We start from the raw sequence: 22803 nt of genomic DNA, 5'->3' as shown, positions 1-22803 counted from the left end.
GCCTCCTCTGCCAGACTGCTGAGTTAAAGGTGGGTGTGTATTCACTCACGTTGTTAATGTTTCTCTTTAATGTAGATGTTTTGGTAAACGTTGGTCCTGGCTCTTCTCATGCTTGTAGTGAGCTAGACTCGGAGCTCCTGGGGTGGGTCTGGAGGAGGCCACAAAGCTGTTCAGAGGACCAGAGCATCTCTTCTAAGAAGATAGGCTTGGGAAGCTGAGCTTGTTCAGTCTGGAGAAGAGAGGGCTCTGGGAACATCTCACTGTTGCCATCCAGTACTTGAGGGCAGTTTATAAACAAGAGGGGAAACAAGTCTTTACATGAGTAGATAGCGACAGGACAAAAGTGGATGGTTTTAAATTAGAAGAGGAGAGATTTAGATTAGATGTTAGAAATTCTTTACTGAGAGGGGGGGTATGAGGCTCTTGCACAGGTTCCTCAGAGAAGCTGTAGATGCCCCATCCCTGACTTGTTAAAGGTCAGGTTGGATGGGGCCCTAGGCAGCCTGATCTGGTGTGTGGCAACCAGCCCACAGCAGGTTGTTGGAACTGAGTAAGTTTTAAGGTCCTTTCCAATCTAATCATTCTGTGATTCTGATTTTACAGCATCGGCGGAAATAATGTGATCAATCATGTTCAACATGAAAAATGTGTTCCCTTACAGAAAATGTCCGCTATGGGGTTAACTAAAATATTTATTTCAGCTGCTAGCCTGCAGAATTACATTGCACTTTCATGATTTCTTTCTCTTTTTGTCACTGTAAAGTCAAAATTTGACCAAATTGTTTGGGAGTCTTTCCCCACAGATATGTTTTCTCTTTAAAGAGATGCACTCCATTTTGTATTTGTGGAAAAATACCTGAATTACTTTGCTCATGAAAATCAATGTTTGTTGTACTCCCCTGTTTAATAATTAAACTCTGTTTACCGTTCAGTACTTTAAATGATACTTAATAGGTCTGTTGTAAAAACGTGTCACACAGTGAAATGCAATTAAGGCAGCTGATGAAATGAACATGACTAATACAAATTATTACAAATGTAAACAAGAACAAAGTAAACAAACTGAATGTTCGCTGGCCCTTGAATGTGCTCTAGGTCATATAGGCATGATTAAGACCTGTATGATGGTGGCTTTTAAATGTGGTTCTCTCACTCCAGTGATCCTTGTTGAGTAACCTCTATCTATTTGCCAACTCCCAGACTTAAAATCGTAGAATCATTGTGGGTCAAGAACACCTTTAAGGCCATCCAGTCTGACCATCAGCCCGTCCCCACTAACCATGCCCCTCAGAGCCACATCTCCACGGTTCTTGAACACCTTAGGGACAGTGATTCCACCACCTCTCTGGGCAGCTTGTGCCAATGCCTCACTGCTCTTTCTGAGAAGAAATGTTTCCTAATAACCAATCTGATCTTCCCTTGGCACAACTTAAGGCCAGTGCTTCTTTCTGATCTGTAGCTGACTAGCTCTAGAGGTTTCCGGTTTAAGGTTTTTTTCTGTGTTTTGTTGGACTCAGAAAACTGAGTACTGGCTTTTCCCTGTGCTAACACCCTTCATCTGCTTGGCTTCATTCTCCCATTCTTTTCACAGCTGCTGTGATTGAACTGAGTCACTTGATCCACAATAAGGAAATGGTGATAGGTCATTGTGCTGTATTTTTAGATTCATGTGCATAGTAATTCAAAAGACTCAACTGAGCAGAAGTTTCTGTGTTCTCCATCTAGCATTTCTGTATTATTTTTTTAATTTCTTTTTCAGGGCTGACAACCATATTTCTGACTGCAAGCCAACATCCTTTTGGGTGATGTGTGTGCTTGTGCAATTGATAACATCTGATTGATTTTGCTCCTTTATTACATGTCTAAATCTCCCATTTGCAGACATCTTGCTATATTTATCAGAAAGAGCCCTCACCTCATGTTTCTTTCTTGTAACACCCTCATTAGAAGGCTTTGATTACGCAGGAATGTCGCCATGTCAGGCTGTTCGAGCCCTGCACGCGTCTCTGGTGTGTGGTGCAGATGCTCGGAGCAGGAAGTTGTGAAGCAGACTGATCTGACTGGAATAGGGCCAAAACAGGCAGAAGACTAGGAGGAAATGATTTGGTTTCATGGATTTCACTCATAAATCTTCATGCTGTTTTTTTGAGAGGTGCCACAAGTACTCAGAGGGTGTGATGTAAGAACAGGACACCTATGCCATAGCATAGGATGTATCCTGCAGAGATGCATCCCTGCATTTATCCCCTAGTGGGGCTGAAAACCAAGCAATTATTCATCGTTTCAGGTGGACGACAATTGCCAAGCATTCAAATGACTCGCAGTTAAATGGTCCTGTCTAGAGCTCAACAGTCACACTAGTTAACAAGGATATTTTGTTCATGGCTTAAAGGAGTTAAGTTGTGCAATTGCCAGGAGCAGCTTTATTTGTGAAACTGTGATACTATCCTTGGTAAGAAATCTGTGTTTGTTCTTGTGGCATGTTTTGTTGGCTTTTTAAAATGTTTTTAAAGCTCAAGTTCTTGCTGGGAAATAAGCATATTTAGAGACTGTCAGAAGGGGAGATAGGAAAGAGGTGAGTACTGCAGAATTGTAGCACTGCCTAGGGAAAGTACACTGTGCCTCTGAGCATCCCTGTGCTGCCTGTGAAATGTCCCCAGCCTCACACCCTTACATTACAAACATCGTGGCCTGATAGTGGCCTTTGAGATTCTAAAGGGGAGATACAAGAAAAAAGGGGACAGACTCTTTAGCATGGTCTGTGGTGATAGAAGAAGGGTAAATAACTTCAAGCTCAAAGAGGGTAGATTTAGGTTAGACATGAGGAAAAGGTCTTTTACAGTCAGGCTGATGAGGCACTGGAACAGTTTACCCAGTGTTGTGGTTGATGTCCTGTCCCTGGAGATTTTCAAGGCAAGTCTGGATAAGCCACTGGACAACCTGATCTAGCTGTGGTGTCCCTGTTCCTTGCAGGGGAGTTGAACTAGATGGGCCTCAAAAGTCCCTTCCAACTCTAAGGATTCTTTAATTCTGTGGTCATGTCAAAGGAAGATTCTGACACGCTCAGATAATAGAAGCATGTGAGATATCTATAAAGTTTTCTGTGTCTCTAGCCAACCTGCCAAAGAGATGGCAAAGCAAACACTATGTTATCACATCCTTATCACCTGTACAAGTTACATATTATCAATACTATATTAAATTCTGCAATAACAAACAAAGATGGTGCTTGGTGTGAACTGTAGAGTAGGTTTGTAACAAATGATTTGCCTATTGTAATGATTACTAAGAAGGACTTTGCGTTCCATAAAGTTTATGGCTTGATATGAATACTTGTCAAAGATTTTGATTTGTAATACCTGCACAAGTGTTTCTTTGAGAGTTTGTCTATTTTCCAGAATTTTCTTAAGATTTTTTTTTCTTTTTTTTCTGATAGGGGGATACTATGGTTTTCATATATAGAAAAATGACTGTAAGCCATGTCCTTATTAAATCCAATGACGGCAATGCTTCCCAAAGTGAGGACTTGGGACACGTGGCTTCTCCAGCTGCCCTGGCTGTCCCAGACATTCCATTCCCAACAATTACACCAGAGGATAGATGGTATTTGCTGAATGTATGACAGAGTAAAGCCTGGTGACACAGATAGAAGGGAACTGCCAGATCACGTGCTGCCATAACCTTCCTCATTTCTTAGTAATGGGTAAAATACAAGGATAGGTAAGGAACTGTGGTTTCTGTTTTATGGCTGTTAGATTTCTAGTAATACAACTTTTGATGACAAAAGAAAGAATAACTTTTTATAAACGATGGAGCAACCCAATGAAGTGGTGAAATATTTACTTAGCTGCAAGCTATGGACTTGCATGTAAATTTTCATGTCCTTCCTATGTAAGATTATTGTTTCTTTTATGCAGTGAAGCAAATAATAGCTTGTAATAACAAAACAGCAAGAAATTTTTTCTTCATATCACACAAAGGAAAGCGTTTAACCTTGCTTTAACTGCTAGTTGGTGTGACAAAAATGTTACTCCTTAGGTGATGATTTTCAATGCAGTAGAGTACAGCCCAACTTGGCAACACACAATGTCATGTTCTTTCAGTAATTTGCTGTGAGAAGCAGCAAAAGTTTCGGCTGTGTTAAACAGCTCAAATACATCTGCAGAAAATGAACTTGCAGTTCAAAGATTAAAGACTGTAGTTTCTTCTTTCCTCGGAGGTGCTGAAGAAGTGTGGAGATGTGGCATTGAAGGACATGATTAGTGAGCACAGTGGAGATGGGTTGGACTTAGTGATCTTAGAGGTCTTTGCCAACCCTTATGGTTCTATTCTTGAAAGTAATATCACTATGGCATTCTTAATACAGAGCTCTTTGTCCATTCACCCTAACAGTTTCCTCAATCACTTGAGCCCAGTGTAAAAAAAAAGTTGATAACACTTTTTGCTGTGAATAAGTGCCATTTGTTGGAACCAAGGTGTTTTACAAGTATTGAGCAGATTTGCTGAAAAAAAAAATTCTCAGGTTCACAAGGGAACTGATGGTTGAGATGAAAAACTGTTGACATTTTGGAGCTGTTAGGCTTATATCAGCCAATGAATGCAGGCAGCGCAGCCCTGGGGAGGCTCACCAACAGGGCAGAGGTTTCATACTACTCAATTCTCAGAGGTAACAAGTGTTACCATTGCATTTCAGATCTGAGTACAATAATCTCAGTAAGGTCTGATCTGTCTGTGTCATGTCCTCTCCATACCCAGTGCAGTGCTCCTCCAGGCAGGCACTGTCACATGATGGTATTCCCAACTGTCCAAATGTCTCTCCCTCACCCTGAAGTTCTGCAACTTTTCCCATTACTCCAGGGGATAAAACTGATCTGTGATTTCTTTACTTTGCAGTTCTATATTCAGACTTCGTTATGAGCTTTCACTGTTGTCCTAAGAGGTCAATATTACTTGTGAGGTTTCATAGTTGTGGAGGAAGAGCAATCAGTATCTTAAGATGTAAATTTACAGGCAATGTCTCACAATTTGATGTCTGCTGGGGGAGAAAATTCTGTATTAGGATTGCTGGGCTCATCCAATATGGCAACTCGTGTTTTTAGGAACAACTGTAGTGAAATCTAGAGGCCAGATTTCCATTATGCGAAACGTTGTAGAAATGTATCTTGAAAACTGTGGATGTGTAATAAGTATTTAATTATATAGGGAAAAAAATATTAATTACTGTTCTAGTGTGTGTTCCATTCATGTAATTTATACAGAACATTAAATTATTTTACTCGATGTAATGAATAAATTAAAAACAAATAAGAAGCCAATAATAATGGGTTTCCAAAAATTACTTAAAACAATTAAATTTTACAGTTGACTTAAAAATAATTTCTAAATAAATAAGTAATTATTTGGATGGGATTCATCTTTGAAATCCCTAAGGCAAAAATAAGTTTATATTTATATACCATTAATGAACTTACTTTGTGGTAGAATTAAATGCTGCAGGCATGCCGGAACAGTATTTCTTTTCCTCAATGGAAAAAATCTTAATGATCCTAATACATATATTGTCATAAATTATTTACTCAGTTGTTTACTTCTGCAGTGGCTAGATATCTTCTTTCTTAACCATCATCTTGCAACATAAACTAGTGACAACATCGAAGAGCCATCGCTCTGAGTACTTCTGTCTGTGGTAGTCTGCATTTCTGTGGAGATGGGTTTGAAATATGAACAGATGACACGGGATGATATAATTTTTACAGAGTATCGTGTGTGTTGGCATTTTTGAATTGTCCAATATTGTTCCTCAGGAATGTAGTGGTCATAGAGGAACATTCAAGGATATTCAGGTGATCGAGAAAGTGGAAGAAATTTCCACAATTACGCTTCCAGCGCTTGGCTGCTATATCAAAACTTGTGTAAACTTGCAGTGGTGAAAAGCTCAAGTTAATTAAAGTCCCACCCTGCTTGATTATGACTCAAAAATGTCAGCCAGTTCAGTAAATCAAATTAAGCATCTATCCTCACAAGGAACCAACACTTCCAGTAAATCAATGGGAATTTGCCTGATGAAGATCAGTCCCCTATGAGGATTTTGTTTCTTTAGTACAAGTCTGAATGATAGAACTATCTCAGGGTTATGTAGATAAATTAAAATATGAGAATATTAGAAGGTCCATATGCAGAAGAACAAGCAAAGAACAAACTTGGGTACATTCATTTACAGACTTATTCAAGTCTTATTTGACCCATGAGACAGTAATAAGAAATAACGCATAAGAAATAAACCCAGCTCTAACCAAGTGTAGAACAATATAGAATAATATTTAAGTATTTCCATTTGGATGAGCTTCAGATGGCTGCTTCTAGTGAGAAATCATGCCTCATAAATGGTTAATGGATTTGCAGATGAAGTTGAATCAGAACAAGTAATTGATTTTGATTTTTCAGAATGATTTTTATATGGTTTCTTGATATAATGTTCAGGAAAATTGCTATGTAACTAGAGACCACAGTCTTTTTATGGAAAATGAGGCAAGTATACAGCTAATTACAGAACAAGGAAAAGGGCATGTTGTCCTTATGGGATTGATGGTTGGACTTGATTATCCATGGAGGTCTCTCTCAACAGTAATGATGCTGTGATTCTACGAAATTGGAGCAAGGTCACACATTGTGGAGTCTTTGGAGAGTGTACATGGTTCTGCATTTGGAAACCTCTCTGTGTTCCTACAGACTGTGAGAAGTGGGGGGCAAGTGGGTGTCTCTGTCAATTCTCCTAAATGATTACAAAACCATGCAAAGAGGAGTTGGTAATTGAGTGCTGGTGTTCATGAGCTGTGCTGGAACGAACTTTGGGTTGTGGCCTCAAAGCCTCATGCTTTGCTTGCAGCTGAGTTAAGGGAAAGTCCATGCAGACAGCCCCAGGCTTTTGCAGAATTAGCTACACACAGAAAAAATTTCCAGATCACGATGGAACTTCTTCAGAGCTTGGGTGGGCAGTGTGTGCCTCTGGCATCGCTTAGCTCCATCCAGTCAGTAGTGCAGCATTCAGCTGGAGATGGATGACTGTGAGTATCTCCAGTCAGATCACGTTAACACAACAGCGATCCAGTTACTAAGATTTGTAAGCTATCGATTAGTTAGATTTCACCTGTGGCTTTGTGTGCTTGGCATCCTGCCACCATCAGTAGGAGTCTGAAGGGGAGTACCTGTGCTGTGTGATTCAGGAACCTGAGTAAGCATTAATTATATCTTTTGTTCTGTGCTCTGTGGGTTTGGAACTGTTAAGCCTAATCTAGCTGACTCGCTGCTTTGCTGCGATTTGTTTGGTCATGTTACATCGCTGAGACTCTGTGAATGATATGGGCAAGAGGTTATGGTTTCATCACTCACTGGAGCCAAGTGGTGCCAGCGCAGTACCAGGAGGTTGGAGAAAACAGAGAGGATGTCTCAACAATAGCTTCACTACAGCTAACTCTTCAGATACAGTGATGATAGATGCCTTGTGCGTGCTGACAGCACAGGGTTGTGCACCAGCCGTGTATGAAATGCCAAACATTGATCAAGCACTAAAACACAGCTTTGATCATACTGGCAGTATGAAAGAGAGTAGATTGTCAAAGCTGTCATGTCAAACACTGACTCCCTGGCATGCTGGAATGACAGTATTTGTCAAGATGGGCTTATCCTATACATTATGTTTTCTGAAAATTGTTATTAGCACTTTATACCAACAAAGGACGTGCACAATTAAGCTATGAAGTTTCACGACCTCTCAGTATGGCAGCTACTGTTCACTCTGTCTGTTTTATTGCAGTTTTTATTGCTAGTGCCTTAGTGACCCGGCATGTTTTACAGTTTTGAGACAGAAACCTTGTATGCTGTAAGATACATAGAGCATCATTTGTCTCCTTGATGAAAATTTCAGTACCAGGCACTTCATTTCCTGTGTTGATCCCATGGTGCCCCTTTATTCTCACATTTCTTTCCTATTTATGGGTGGAGGGGAAGTGAACCTTGTGTTGTTTTTAAACCTTGTTTGTATTTAGAAAGGAAAATGTGAAAGCAGAGAATCTTTCTTGTATAGTCTTTCCCTCCCAGGTCTCCTTGGGAAAAATCTTCCTGACTCCAGGGATAAGTCTGGGATCTCAACCCTCTCATATAAGAACATGTGCACCACACTGTAATTTCTGGGTCAAGGAGTCACAAGGAAATGAACTGATCAAAAAAATCACAGGGTTCTAGCAAAAAGCAAAGCAAAGAAAGGTGAAAAGATTTGCTATGAGTTTCAAGATGTGTAAGAAGTGTAAGAAGTGTTGCAGCAGTGGCGAAATAGCATCTGTCCAGGCAGGCTTCTTTCTGCTGGATGAAGGTACTTCTGCTGCAGAGGAAATGCTGCTACCCTGAGTTAGACTGGAAATTCTTGGGGATGTATTCCTTCCAATTTCTCATAAACCAAAGTCTAAAATGTTTTGTTTTATCATTGCTTTTGTTGTTGTTGTTGTTTTAAAAAGGTTTTATATAAATGTTTTATTTTGTGTCACTTTAAGTGATTGTTCTTCCAAGGAAGAAACTGTTCTGCTGTAGTTGAGAACAGTGAAAATGGAGCAAGGCAGTAAAGAAATGAGCAGGAGGATGGAGGGAAAATGTCTTTTAAGCTCTTGTGAAAGGCCCAGTATTGCAGTTACTTGTTTCAAATATCCATCCTCCAGGGTGATAAGTGAAAAACTTAAAATGCCAATTGATCTGGGTGGGAAGTGGAAAGCTGCTATAATCCAATTAATCACAGAGCACTGGATGTCTCTGTGTCGATGCAGAACTCCAGTGCATGCTCAGCTGTTACTCTTTCACAATGAGTAGTACAGTTGTCACTGTGAGACTCCTGCCAGCAAAAACATCCGCTGGGTTCGTTTTACCACCAAATATTTTTACACTTCTGCACTAATAAATATAAACTACCCTGGCTGGAGCAGGCATGTCATCCTACCGCTGCTTGCATTGCACCAGGGAAGGAGGTTGAGTTTTGCCACGGCCACAGGAGTGCATGTGCCCCACTGCAGGGACTGTGGCTGTGATGGAATTGGTCCTTCTCAGGATTTTAGCCTCTCAAACTGAGAGGCAGCAGGGCAAGTAGAAAATAAAATGAGCTTTTACAAGAATGCTCTGTTGACAGTCCATATCAGTTCTTACTCAAGCTTTGTTCTAAACGTGCCTACATACATGCAGAGCTTGTGATGTGATGACGCACAATGAATTTGCCTGAGCTTAGAAGTTCTGCAATGTTCTGTAATGTACAGGGGAATATGACAGATGTGCAGTGTGTTCATGGATGCTTTTCTTTGACATGCGGAAATATGTACTGGAGCAATCAGCATAAGGGAAGCCTGCAATAATGCCTTCTGTGTAGCACATAGGATCACCCATTGGGTGATGCTCCAGTCTTCTGCCACCAAATCTGTAGTGCCTTTATGTATAATTGCTACCTCTCTATGTGCCACAGATCTAAGAGTTGTGATACCACAACTGAGTGGAAAAAGAACTGCATGCCCAATATGATCCTACTGAGCTTGACCTAAAAATGCTCCAGGTATTGAGATCAACAGGATCACTGGTCAGCTAGACATTCTTAGTTGGAAGGACTGGCCTTGTAGACTTCAACTGAACTTTTTTAAGGGTGTGCCAAGCATATAACTGCTGAAAATATACTTGTTTCCAACACTGCAGAAGACTTTCACTGTTGAACTCTCCAATGTCTATGTTTGATATCAATGGGAACATTGCTGAATGTGAGATTAGAGCACTGCTCTGTTTTCGGCTCACAGCGTCAATGAGGAGGCGTATATTGTGTACTTCATCATTTCAGCAATATAGGATGAACTGTTATGGGAACAACCTTCTGCTGCTATACCAAGAGCTTCCCAAGTTGTGTCACAATGGCAGTGCCCTTTCTTGGGCAAATGGCACATTTGCTGACACTGAAAAAGCATCTCAGGTTGAGTTTCTGGTTAGCATCTGTAATGCTGGTGCTTGGTTCTTCTTTGTCTGTATGAGTGTGCCAGCCCATCAGGGGCTGGGGCCCTCAAGAGCTGTGCTTTATTTTACTAAGGGATTGACAGATAAAAGTTTGGGTGTTGTGAAAATACTTCTGCAATTAAAGACATAGTGGACCAAATTAGGAATGAAAAATGTGGTCTTGATCTCTAAATAAATCCCCCCACCACCAGCTAGCTGCTCTCAGTCATTATTTTCTAACTTTAGATGATTTCAAGTGTTTCAGTTTGAAAGCATTGCATTTAAGCCATTAGATTTGCATCTGTTTATGGCTATTGTAGTCTTACGGGTAACTGCTTTTGTCTCTGAAAAGAGATGAGTTATATTTACCTTTTCAGTTGTGCCTTGAAATTTTACAAACGTCTGTGTATAGGAAGTCTTCTCAATATACCACTGCAGTGTAAACATAGGGAATAACTGTTCTGCACTCAGATGTTCCAGTAGAAATGCAGAGTAAACCTGTTTTCTTCAATACAGCAATGATAATGCTCACTGCTGCCATGAGATCAGACTGCTCTGTAGTTTTGCCTTACTTATAATCAATGCATTTCATTTCTTCCTGCAATGTGTTTTACAGGGCTTTCCATCTGAAAAAAGTATATATTGAATTCTTCTTTCTGTTTAAATCTGACTACTATAATTGTAGCTTAAGCCAGTGCCTGATGAGCACGATTATATTTCTCCAACTCAGATGTTCCAGAAATTTGCATTTTGTTGACATCAATACTTAATTTTATTTTCCTAAAGCTCAATTTGATTTTTCTAAAGAATTATATAAACAAGAACACGTGTGTAACTAAGCTGTGTTTCCCCCACAGCCTCTTGGATTTCAGTCCTTCACTTCTGGGTGGTCACTGTACTAATGGCTGTTCTCATACAGTAGGGTATAGAGTGCTAGCTCTGATATAAATGAAAATACAACAGAATTATGTTTTCAGTGAAGGCGTTTATGCTATCTCACTGCACTCATCCATCTCTTCCTGTGATTGGCAGGAGAAAATTGTTTTATTGTTACAGTGACAACTTGGGATATGGTTTAAAACTGAAAGGAAATTGATAGCAACCTTAAGGAAGTCTTTCACTTCTTAGCAGTCCCTGCACATCAGCTTCACTGCAGTCCAACCTACCTATAAGTTGGTGGGTGAAGTTGGCCAAACCACATTGCATGATAGCATTCACCATCTAGGTCTGAAATTGCACCGGTGCAGATAAGTCCTCTCCAGTTTGGGTCTGCCAGCCACTCGGACCCCTGTGGTGTGAGCGCCCTTCTCCATGTTTGGGTTCACCATTCTGAATCTCCAAGGTGGACCCAGCCAAGTCCAATTCATTCCTTAGAGGTGCTCCCCTGCTTCGGGATGTGGTTGGCTCCTGAAAACATACTGAGCTGGAGGAATGGCTGCGGGGGCTACATCAGTGCTGGATTCTTCTTTCAGGTTTGAGAGAGCCAGATATATTTAGTCTTATGCACAGTTTGCAGCTTTCAGTATACCTAATGCAATCATCTCATTTGAAGGACATGATTTCAGTTCATTTCTTCCTTGTCTTTGAGGTTAAGGCTTTAACTAATTGCAGATATTAACCAAATCTATTTTTATACTACAAGTTTTCTTCCCTATCCTGCTGCCACAGACTAAATGACACAACGTCTGTAAGGAGGCGAAGCTTCACTGCAGCTGCTATACTGCTCTGTCCCAAATGAGTTCAGCCTGGGGGAAAAGAAGGGGTAAGCTTAGACCTCTGCCCTTGACAGCGGATGTGCATTGTTACATTTGCTGCGTGTATGATCTGAGGCCTCGCTCAGCGCTGACTTCCTTATGGAAGGGATCTGCTGAAGTGCTTCTCTCCATCTGCTCCTGTTGGGAAGATAGGAAACACTTTCCTTTTGATGTCATCTTTCAACAGTTACTCCTTCATCTCTCCCAGAGGACATGGCTGTCATGTACCATGCACATACACTAAGTGCAGGCATCCACAGTATTTGACTGTACACCATATAGTTAGGAAGTTAGGAATATAAATTACTGTGGAGTATAGCTAATCCTACGTGTAACACTGCCTTCTGATCAATAACAGATGCTCCTGCCAAGCAGCTGTGCCACAGGCTGTAGAGACAGCATTTGTGCCAACCTCTTGGATGCTAGCTTGAACCTATAAAAGTGAGAAGGCATTTAAGTGAGAGAAGAATTCAGTTTGTGGAGGAAAAATGAACTTCTTCTGGAAAAGAAAAAAAGAAAAAAAAAAATTGCAAGCCAGGAGCTATTTTGTTCTTTTAGTTTTATTTTTACTTGTTTTGAGTCAAGAAAGGACAACTGTGTTTATCTCCATTGCCTCTTTCCAAACCAGAAGATGGTAACCAAGGGGAGGGGGTTTCCTTTTTGAAGTCTGGTATCAGGGTTTTCATGAGCTTTGTTTCCAGTGAGGGAAAAATAATCCTGTGTCTTCAGGAGAGCATTGAAAGCATAATGTGAGAAAGATGCCTTGATAAATAAGTGCCTTTGTGGTAATAACAGAGATGGTTCTTGGCTCCTTTCTAAGAACAGCTCACCTTGTCTAAGCTGATATTGAATTTATTTTGGTGATTTATGTTAGCTAAGACTTGGTCTGGTTTTCAAAAGACAAAAAGCAAAACAAAAAATAGAAGCTTTTTCTTTGTTAGCCTGGTGAAGAAGAGACCACGGGTAAGTTTATTCCTGGCAATCCTGTAGCGCATCTGAAAAATGGCATTATTTGATGTACTGTGAGTTATCTGTTCTTGAAGAAAACAAAGGGACAGGCAAGCAAAACTTCACCTTGACACATCAAATCTACCTTCTGTTTCTTTCATATAGATGCAGTCATTTGAAACAAAAGATGTTTGAGCTTGATCACTTTTCCCTTGTCAGTAAAGAAGGTGTCAAAGAACATATTGCTGTCTTTTTCCTATCTTGCCTCCATGCAGCAATACATGAGAGGTATTTCTGCCATCTGCTCTTTCTCTCTTTGCAGTCTCCTCCTTTCCAGTTTACATGCCAGTCTGCAAGACCAAAAAGCACCTGCGTTTTATCCCTGGTCTGGGATATTCCTTAGTCTGATCAGGTTTTAGAAACCAGGTCTAAACCAAATATTTACTTAAACTGTTCTCATAAAAACGGTTCTCTGGTCGTGATCATCAGGACACAAACACATCAGTAAGCTCTAAGTTTTCTTCTTTTGCCTCCAGGAAATCACTGCTCATTTCTCTCTCTTTCAAGACATTTCAAAATAGCAGCTGCCCATTTTATTGGTGTCTCCTCCGGATTAGACCGAAGTTTAAAAATTGTTTTGTATGTTTATGCATAACTCATTGAAGAAGGTTCCTGTCAAGTCTGCCAGCTTCCAGAAACAACCCTCCAGTCTCAGAACAGATGTCCCTTGAAAATATATTTGTATTTTCAAATAGGCTACAGAGTAAGGAGGCAGTTCCTCTAAGATCCATTTGAGATAAGAGGACTTCTGAAATTAGTGCAAAGCGTGTAAGCAAGTTGTTTTGAATCAGGACTCTGAAGAGCTCTGCTCAGTTAGCTGATGAGGAAATTGCCTCGTTTCCTTTTTCTTCAGATGCCTATTGATTTGGCACCACAATCTACAAGAGAGAGATTGGCTTGCTCCATAAGCAGAGGTAGAAGCTATGGGCAATCTTCATGTCTGCTCCTCATAATGAAGCATACTTGCAGGAGTAACTTATTTGTAAACAAGCACAGGAGAGCAAAAGAAGGCTTGAATGTACGGCTTTATTGTTGGAACACACCAAAGTATTCCAGTAAGAGAGTTGACTGTGAGTTTACGAACACGCTGACTCAACAGAATAAATACTACAGTTTTTGCCCTTTGAGTGTATTGGCACTCTATGAAAGAATTTGTGTTTTGTAGACATAGATGATGGCTCTGGCTGGAGATGCTTTTCTTAAGTTATGAATGTTGAGACCATTTCTGTCAGCCCCAAGTTACTTTTTCCAATGATAATATTCTGTGACAATATATTAGAACTTCAAAGTAATGGGAAGTGCTGAAGAATATCTGGGACTGAGGCCTGAGCATTTCAAAAATCATACCTGAAAGTAGCCTTTTTAAATGAAAAAGATTTATTCACTAACAAGAACAAATATTTAAGGGTAAAGAGATGCTGCTCTTTGAAGAACTAAACAATTTAAGGAAAACAGTGAAAACTTTCAGGGAATAATAAAATGTTACAGAAGCAAAAGGATAATGGTGAGTCAGAGGCATATATGAAGACAACAAAAGGGTTAGGAAGTGAATTAATAGGCAAGAAAATACCCACTCAATTTGTGGGGTGAAAGATTTTGGTTTAATTTATATTTCAAATGTTTTCCTTGCTCCAGATAATATCAACACTTTTTGCAGAAAGAGAATACCTCCCTGCAGAGGATGTGTAATTTTCCTCCGCTTTACCAAGCCTAAATGGCAACCAGTGGGAAGGCATTTCCCCACAGCCTCAGTTGCCCCCTGTTTTGAGCTTCCCAGCTCTGTTTCTGCTCACTCTCTGGGCAAATTTGAGCTGGCAAGGTGTTCTGCCACATGCACGATTTGCAACGCTACTTGCAGTTGCAGACTGTACTTGCAGATTGCTATATGTTCCTGGCCTCTTGGAACTGGAAAATGCCAGAGTCAGATACAGGACATGATTGCCATCATTTGCCTAAAAATGTTTTTATTTCATGCATCTGTGGAATGCACTGAACCTGAGTCATCTACAGAAAAGTCACTGGAATGATAACAAGGGTGTATTTGGCCCTACAAATGGCATGTGAATCTCCTCACAACCAGTCTTACGTTTCCAGTATTTCCTTCCTGGAAGCCGACTGGAATCCTTGTAATAGTCTAAGCATAAAAATCTGATTTCATGCTCAGTAATTGCAGATTCTCAAGCCACTTAAATTCTAAGCATCTCTGAAAACAACAGCTGATCCCAGTGTGCAAAACCATCCTGTATCCAAACATAGCCTGTTGCATTCAGTCTGCTGAGTCAACTGCAAAGCCCAAAGATCTGCCATGATGGAGGGAGTGATGGAGGGGCGGCAGTCTGTAGAATAATAGAATCATTAAGATCGGAAAAGACCTCTAAGATCATCTAGTCCAACAACAGACCCATCCCCATCATGCCTACTGACCACATCCCTCAGTGCCACATCTCCACATTTCTTGAGCCCTCCAGGGATGGTGATCATCACTTCCCTGGTGAAATCTGTACTGAAGAAATTGGACTCCATCCTCATTCAAGTAAACTTCTTGCTAGGTTCAGTGGAACTTTGCTAAGGATTGACTACTAAAGTTTTAATAATTTGTAAACTACGTACGTAGCAGAATTGTAGCCATGAATCTCCAATCTGTTTATCAAAGCTTTCAGGAGTATACCAGGTGTGTAAATCCACCTAATAAATGGTTTCCTCTTTGCTGGATTAGTATTCAATGGGAAGCCACTGCCATTTTTCTCTCCTTACTGATAGCAGCAAGCAAGTATTTCTTCTAAAGAAAACTTAAAGTTGAAAGCAGAAGTTCATGTGTAGCGATAGAAATACAGTGTCCCTGTCAGGCTGCACACAGAACATGGACTGCTTCTTTATGGAGTCCTGGGAAAAATCTCTGCAATGAAAATTGTGTTATTTCTTGCTCTTAGGTATTATTGCTAAATTAGACCAGTTTAAAGGAGAGCTGTGAAGGTGTATTTTGCCCTTTGGTTATAGATCATAGAATATTTTTATATGTTAAAAGTAAAATCAGGAAGATGACCGTCCGCACTTGAGTTTTCCAAACACATTCTGTGTGAAATTGAACTCAGTGATGTGTTTCTTAGCATGCTCAAGAAAAATGTAGTGGTGTGGAGCAGGCTCTCTTCATATATCACTGAGCTTCCATTTTGCTTCCACAAAGTGTCGTAAGAATTGTGCAGAGGAGGGGATGCATGAATGTAAGGTACATTTTTATGCAGAATGCAAACTGAACTGGAGAAATAAAGAAAAATATCCATTCTGTTAAGTTCAAAGGAAGGATTATAGGGGGTGATTTGTCAGCATGGAAATGCAGCTCTAGAACTGGCAAGATCAGAGAATTATACAATGTACAGGGCTGATAAAAGCTGAGTTTAAGACTGGCTGTGTGCTGCTTTAATATGTTTATATACTGTGTTTTGGATAAAGCCTTGTATATATTATTGAGATTATTCAGTGTTTTAGATTGCTTAAATAAATGAGCTAAGAAAAACATGAAGCAGTTTGGGTTATTTGGTGCTGGCTTTTTCAAACTGTAGACAGACTTTCACTGCCCACTCTTTTCTCTTGCTACTCATGCCTGGCATGAGCAGCTAGGTAATAGATTTTGAGGGAACTCAGTTATTTCTTGCTGCCTGACACCATTTTTATCTGAATACTGAAACAGATTCTTCTGGGAGTCTTGAGGGGGTTCCGTAACTCCATATTTGCAATGTGTGTGACATTCTGGTGTCCACATATGGTGATGGGCACCACTCTGCATCCCTCTGCTCTTGCTGAGGATTCACTCCCTTTGCTCTAAATTTCACAGCTTCCTTTCGTGCCACTGGTTCCTTCTTGAAGCAATGAAAAGTAAATCCCTACAAAGTTATTCCACATCATGCCTTAAGTTGTGCAAGTAGAGGTTCAGCTTGGATATTAGGAAAAATTTCTACTCCAAGGATGGAAATGCATTGGAACAGGCTGCCCAGGGAATTGATGAGTCACTGTTCAAGGAGGTATTCAAGAAACTGTTTACAAATATCTGAAGTGTGGGGGTCAAGTGGATGGGGGCAGACTCTTATCGGTGGCATGCAGCAATAGAAAGAACAAGGGGCAATGGGCAGGAACCAGAACACAGAAAATTCCATACGAACACAAAGATAAACTTATTTATGTCAGTGACAGAGCACTGGAAGGGCTGCCCAGCAAGGTTGTGGAGTTTGCTCACGTTCTCCTTGTATAGAAGCCATTTCATATCTGTGATGTCTCTGTTGATGTTCTCTTCGTGCACTTCTGATTAATGACATTAAGCAAACGTAAATCCTGAATACTCTGCTGAGCAACTTAAGTCATCTGAAGAGGTATATATAGTAACTGCAACTGGGATCATTCAGCAAGTGACAGGCTCTGTCTGAAGGAAATGAGGAGCTGCACTGATGTTGTGGGGTGGGCAGTTAGGCACCGCAGTTTGGTGTGATTTTGCACTGACTTGTTTGCTCCTTACTGGCAGATGTTGCCTGGAGGCTTGGTACCAGGGAGGAGAGTTAGGGACTTGAACAGTTCTGCTGCTGGGGAAGTACCTTGTGAAAAACAGACCAAAAGAATATAGAAGAAATGGTACAACTAAGAAATGACGACAGATTAAGCTGAAAGTGGACTGAATTGGAGGAGGAAGAGACAAATAGAGAATGGATAGAGAAAGGTAGTACTGCCAGTCCTCATCATGGTCCTTCTCTTTCTGATAAATGACTACAGGAGGTTGGCTTTGCAAATGAAATTCTTCAGAGGTTTGCATGAAAAAGCTCAAAAAAGAGAAGCAGAGTGAAAAGTGAAGCAGAGTTAAAAAAGAAAAAAAAAGTTAATGGGGGAAAAGTTATTTTTTGAATTTAACAAGGTCCGTGATTTTCAGTTTGTTTTATGTTTCGAAATATGACATTGTGAGCAGGCAATAGAAAGATTCCAGTGTATTGCCAGATACATATTAATGGTGTGAACATGAGAGAAACAAGAGAACATAGAAGAAAAAGGGGAAAAAAGGAGTGCAGGAGCTGGGGGTTTAGTTGTCCACTGAACTCAAGAGAGCATCAGAAGGAAGTTGGAGGATGGAAATTTCAGAGACTACACCTTATAAAATAATGCTGTAAAATGGATGTGAGAATGCAGAGCTCTCTTTGGATGGAGGTCCCAAATTCTTCCATACTTTGTGATCTGTAGTTACTCTGAGAGTTTGGATTTCAGAAGCTGTGAAAGGCAAAATAAATCAATACCAACACTGCTGCTTGCTTTCTTTCAGGCAGAACACATTTTTCTCAAATTAAAATATAATTATGGACTTGACGTGTTCTGAACATTTTATTTAGCTGAGCCGAAAATTATGTTCTCTGTAAAGCTGCTTTAAAGAAAAAAAAAATAATAATAAAAAAATCCACCTAATTATAGCAGCAGTGTGGAGGAGGTCTTCTATTATATTGTATGATACATTTTGACAGCTGCTTTTTACTGGAAGGTTTTCAAGTCCATCACAAAAATGTTTTGAAATGTTTAAAACAGGGGAACACATGTTCTGTAGCTGTGACAGAGCCGGCAAAGGCAAAAAGGGCTTTTGTGTTTGTTTGGGTCAGGGATGTAGCAGTGGTTAATAGAATATTCTCACCTGGGGGGGATCTAAGCTATTTTCAGAATCTTTACTGGGGTTATAAAGGAGGGAACTGCATGTTTATTTGGCACATACTGTCAGTGGGTGGGGAGGTGTTGTAGATCTTAATGTTATAGATTTGGTGTGGCAAGCTCACTATTACAGTCAGTGGGCTGAGAGTAGATGGGACATCGGAAGCAGGCAACAATCCATCCTTAACCCCATCTTTCTGCCTTTCCTTTAACATATAAACAGAACCCCAAAACGTTCCTCCTCAAGAGATTTAAGGAGGGAGCCTGCAGCTATATGGGCTGCACAATGAAAATATACAAACACACCGAGCTCAGTCAAAGCCAAGTTGAGCTGGCACGTGGAAAAACACAAGGACAGGAAGGACAAGAGTGAGACTTCTCACTCTGCTGGGTTTTCAGACACAAACTCTTTCCTTCTTTCTCAAAGCATACCAAAGGGATGCCTCAGTCTTCTGGACTTATCTTTTGGGCAGGGCACTCATGACTTGCTGGTTCTTGCCTGTTTTCCCTGGGTGGGAGTGGAGGGCTGCAACAGGCGCCTTGTCTGCAGCAGGATTGGACGGTGAATCAACAAGAGACAGAGAGCAAAGCCCAGGCTGTCCTCAAGCTTGATGCTATGCTACTCAGTTCCCTCTGCCCCCCATGTACATGATCAGTGCATGTCAGCAGCAAAAGCTCCAGCTCTACACAGGTGGTGGAGTCACTGTCCCTGGAGGTTTTTGGGAACTGTGGAGATGTGGCACTGAGGGGCATATGGGGATGGGTTAATGGTTGGACTTGATGATCTTAGTGGTTTTTTCCAACCCTAATGACCCTATTATTTTATGATTTCCATGCTGCAGGGGCAAAATTTTCCCCTTTAAAGCAAAGAAATCGTTAGTTATCTCCAGTACACTGAGAAATGTATGTATTTGGGGTCTCTTGGAACTCTGGTTTTTTCAACAGGTTTGAGGGAACACTGAAAAGAGACACACTTCCCTGAATACGGGTTAAAGGAAAGTTTGAGTGTATCAAGGTGGCTAAAAATCACCTTTCTGTAGAGGGCTGTCGAAACGAAGGTTTGTGCCTAGGTCAGTTCAAAGGGCGTAAAGGATGTTCCTGATGATGAAGTCTGAACAGGGGATGTGATTTTTCACCTTAATAAGTGACAGCCTCTCCCAGTAAATCTTTTGTGCCAGATCTTTTGTCTAACAGCGACCTGCGTGTGTCAGGACAAGGAAAATTAAAGGGAGTTAAATTCTGTAGAGTAACTATCTTTGTTTAATAGATAACTTTTCTCTGGAGATGAATAACTTCTGTTATTCTTGTAAAATATTTCTTTCATGACCCATATAGGCAAATTCATCAACAAGTTATGCCATGCGTGAATTTGGCACCAAGACTGAATGCATTTAGGTATTTACTCATTCCGCTAATACTCATTTACATCAACTGACATTGGATCAGGCTTCAGGGAAATAAGATTTGCTTTGATTTAGCTCAACTGTGAAGTACGTTCAAGTTTGTTTTTTGTTTTTTGTTTTTTTCCACTGTGTGCTGAATTCCAGAAGCTTTTATTTGAATTTCAACCTTTGCCTGATGGAACTATCCTAGGAACCATCTTATTTGCTATTTTTATTAGCATTTGTATTCTATGTGTAATTACTTGGAAAATACTGCTTATCGAGATTACTACATCAGTTAGCAAAAACTGAGGAACCCACTTTTCATTTTGAAAAGCAGTTTGGACATGCACATCCTTTCGGTGAATCCCTGGTTTCAAGGTCAGTAATGGTTTTGCAAATGAGGCTTGGGACTTGTCTGCACGAGTGGTCTGTATATGAGAAACGAGTATGATTTCTTTGATGTGAAGATGGATCCTATCTTATGTCAGGGTATCATCAAAAGAAATTACTGCGTTTAATTCTCCTGCAAGTATATTCTGATATTGTTTAAAATGTTACACCTCTCTGTCATGCTGATGTGCATGATTGGGTACAGCAGCTCACAAACATCCAAAGAGATAATGAAGTTTTGATGAGGCAAATTTCAGCTGCTGATGAAGGGGAGCAGGAAATACTGCATGCTACTGCTTCTTGAGGTTACAAGATTGAGTTCAATTGGCTGAAGGAAATTTCAGAGAGAACATTTTTTAAGATGACTACTTAAACACTGGTTTTGCTTTACTAGAAAATGAGTTTCAGTCCTTCAACAGGCACTCAGACCAATATTCTCCATTTCACCTCTGTGCACTTAGGTTTGATTCCCATTTGCTTTCTTCAAAGGAAAATTATGCATTTGTTGCTATTTTGATCCTAAGAAGCATGTTACAGTTCAACTAAGAAAAAGAAATGGGAAGGGCAAAGAAGCAAAGAAAGCCCATGATGTGGGCTATGCATTCCTCACTGATGGTTTTTTAGACTCCTGTTCTCACAGAATCACTAAGGTTGTAAAAGACCACTCAGATCACCAAGTCCAGCCATCAACCCAACATTCTCATGCTCACTCTTCTTCTGCCCTTTGTTTATTTTTAAGAAGCTTTTTGATAGAAATTCAGTGCAATTTTCCATTAAACTTGCTACCTGAAAAATGAATTTGATGTTTATTGACAACATTATAATTTTGGCTTTTCAGGAAAATCAGTCCTGAAAAAAGTGAGCATGGGTAATAGAGTTGGCTAAAAGAAGATCCCCATGCTTCCACCTGAAGTGTGCTAACATTTCCTTTGGTCCCATGCACACGTGCGCAGGTGTACAAGTGTGTTCTTGATCAAGACTTCACTTCAAAGTTAAATGACGAGGGGAAAGAAGTAATCCATCTGTCAATGTTTATGCTTTCATGAATTTGAGGGTAATCACTCAACTATACAGAGCACTTAGCTCAGCTATTATACTATTTATGTAAAAGTAATATTTCACTTATTACAACAGGAATATGGAATTTATACTATAGATGAGCCAGATAAAGACTCCCTATTTAGATTTGGATCAAAAATATGTTCCAAAGGCATTAGTCTATTTGTCTAAAATTGGCTGGCTGACTCACAGGAAAGAGGCCAGCTTAGCATTTGGTGGGTGATTTTCTTAGTTTTTAGTGTTTCTGTTCACTTTATCTGAACAAGTAGTTTTGTAATGGGTTTGTTCTTAATTTTGTCATTAAAAATATTTACCAGTGAGATCTGGCTGAATTTCTTCTTGATGCCTCCTGCTTTTATTTCATTCAATATTTTAAAGAGATTGTTTAGCAAAGGAGAAATTGAAGCAAGGGGAACAAGAACTCCTCTAGCAGATGAGTATGAGAGGATTTTGCATAGTGACAAGATGGCCTCAAGTTGCTCCAAGAGAGTTTCAGGTTGGTTATTGGGAAACATTTATTCTCAGAAAGAGTAGTGAGGTATCAGAACAGACTGCCCAGGGAAGTGGCGGATTCACTGTCCCCAGAGGTGTTCAAGAAACATGGAGGCCTGACCCTGATGGGCATGGTGGTGAGAGGATGATGGTTGGATTAGATTATCTTAGTGGTCTTTTCCAGCCTTAATAATGCAATGATTCTGTGAACTGCAGCATCAAAAGCAATCAGTAGAGCTGAGAAAACCATCTCTTAAAGATACATGAGTACAAGGCGATATTGGACCAAGATGCATAGGCTACAAAGATAGTAGCTATGGTAAGCTGAGACCGTGGATATTGACTTCATTTCTCTTTTTTTTTTCTTTTTTTTTTTTTGGTTGTGTTCCACGAAGTTGCATGTGTTCCTACCCAAGTTGTATTGCAGTGCTTTTCTGCTTTTTCTTGATAAGTGAGTTAGTCACCAGTCAGATTTCTTACAAGTACAACTAGGTTGTGCAGATGTCTTTTAAAGCTGGAGGGCTATTTAATCTAGTTCTACTCAAAAGAATTCTTACGACTGACAAAATGCTTGGCATTTTGCTCACTACAATCCTGTCAAAGCTTTAGGAATTTGTCACCTGGTGCGCAGCATTACACTGATTTAAGAGTCAGTTATTTAAATAGAGTCAGAGTGTGTGTTTTGAGCCTGGACTCAGAATGGTTTAGCAGTTGTAGAACTTGGCCCAATCAGTGATTTATAGGTGTTTACAAGATGTTAAACAACGATTATTGAGGAGTGGTGTAAACAGGGTGTGTTTATATTAGTGATTCTTTGATGTGAACATCTATTCGGATCGTGCCAGGACATTATCAGAGAACATCATCAAGAACATCACGATGTGTAATTCCACAGTAGGCATTTCCCACTATTACTCCTCAAGACTGCACATCATCTATTGTTCTGTTGGCAGTGACTGTCAGGTATAGCAACTAATGCACTAATCAAGCTCTTATAGCAAAGAAAACTGGGATTAGGCAACAGCTTCTCTGAGTAA

The sequence above is a fragment of the Centrocercus urophasianus genome, unplaced genomic scaffold, assembly GCF_019232065.1.
Source record: "Centrocercus urophasianus isolate 14NV4802_14NV808 unplaced genomic scaffold, USGS_Curo_1.0 seq_13, whole genome shotgun sequence".
Classification (NCBI taxonomy): domain Eukaryota; kingdom Metazoa; phylum Chordata; class Aves; order Galliformes; family Phasianidae; genus Centrocercus; species Centrocercus urophasianus.
The sequence above is the reverse complement of the archived record's forward strand: the minus strand, read 5'-3'. Positions refer to the sequence as shown.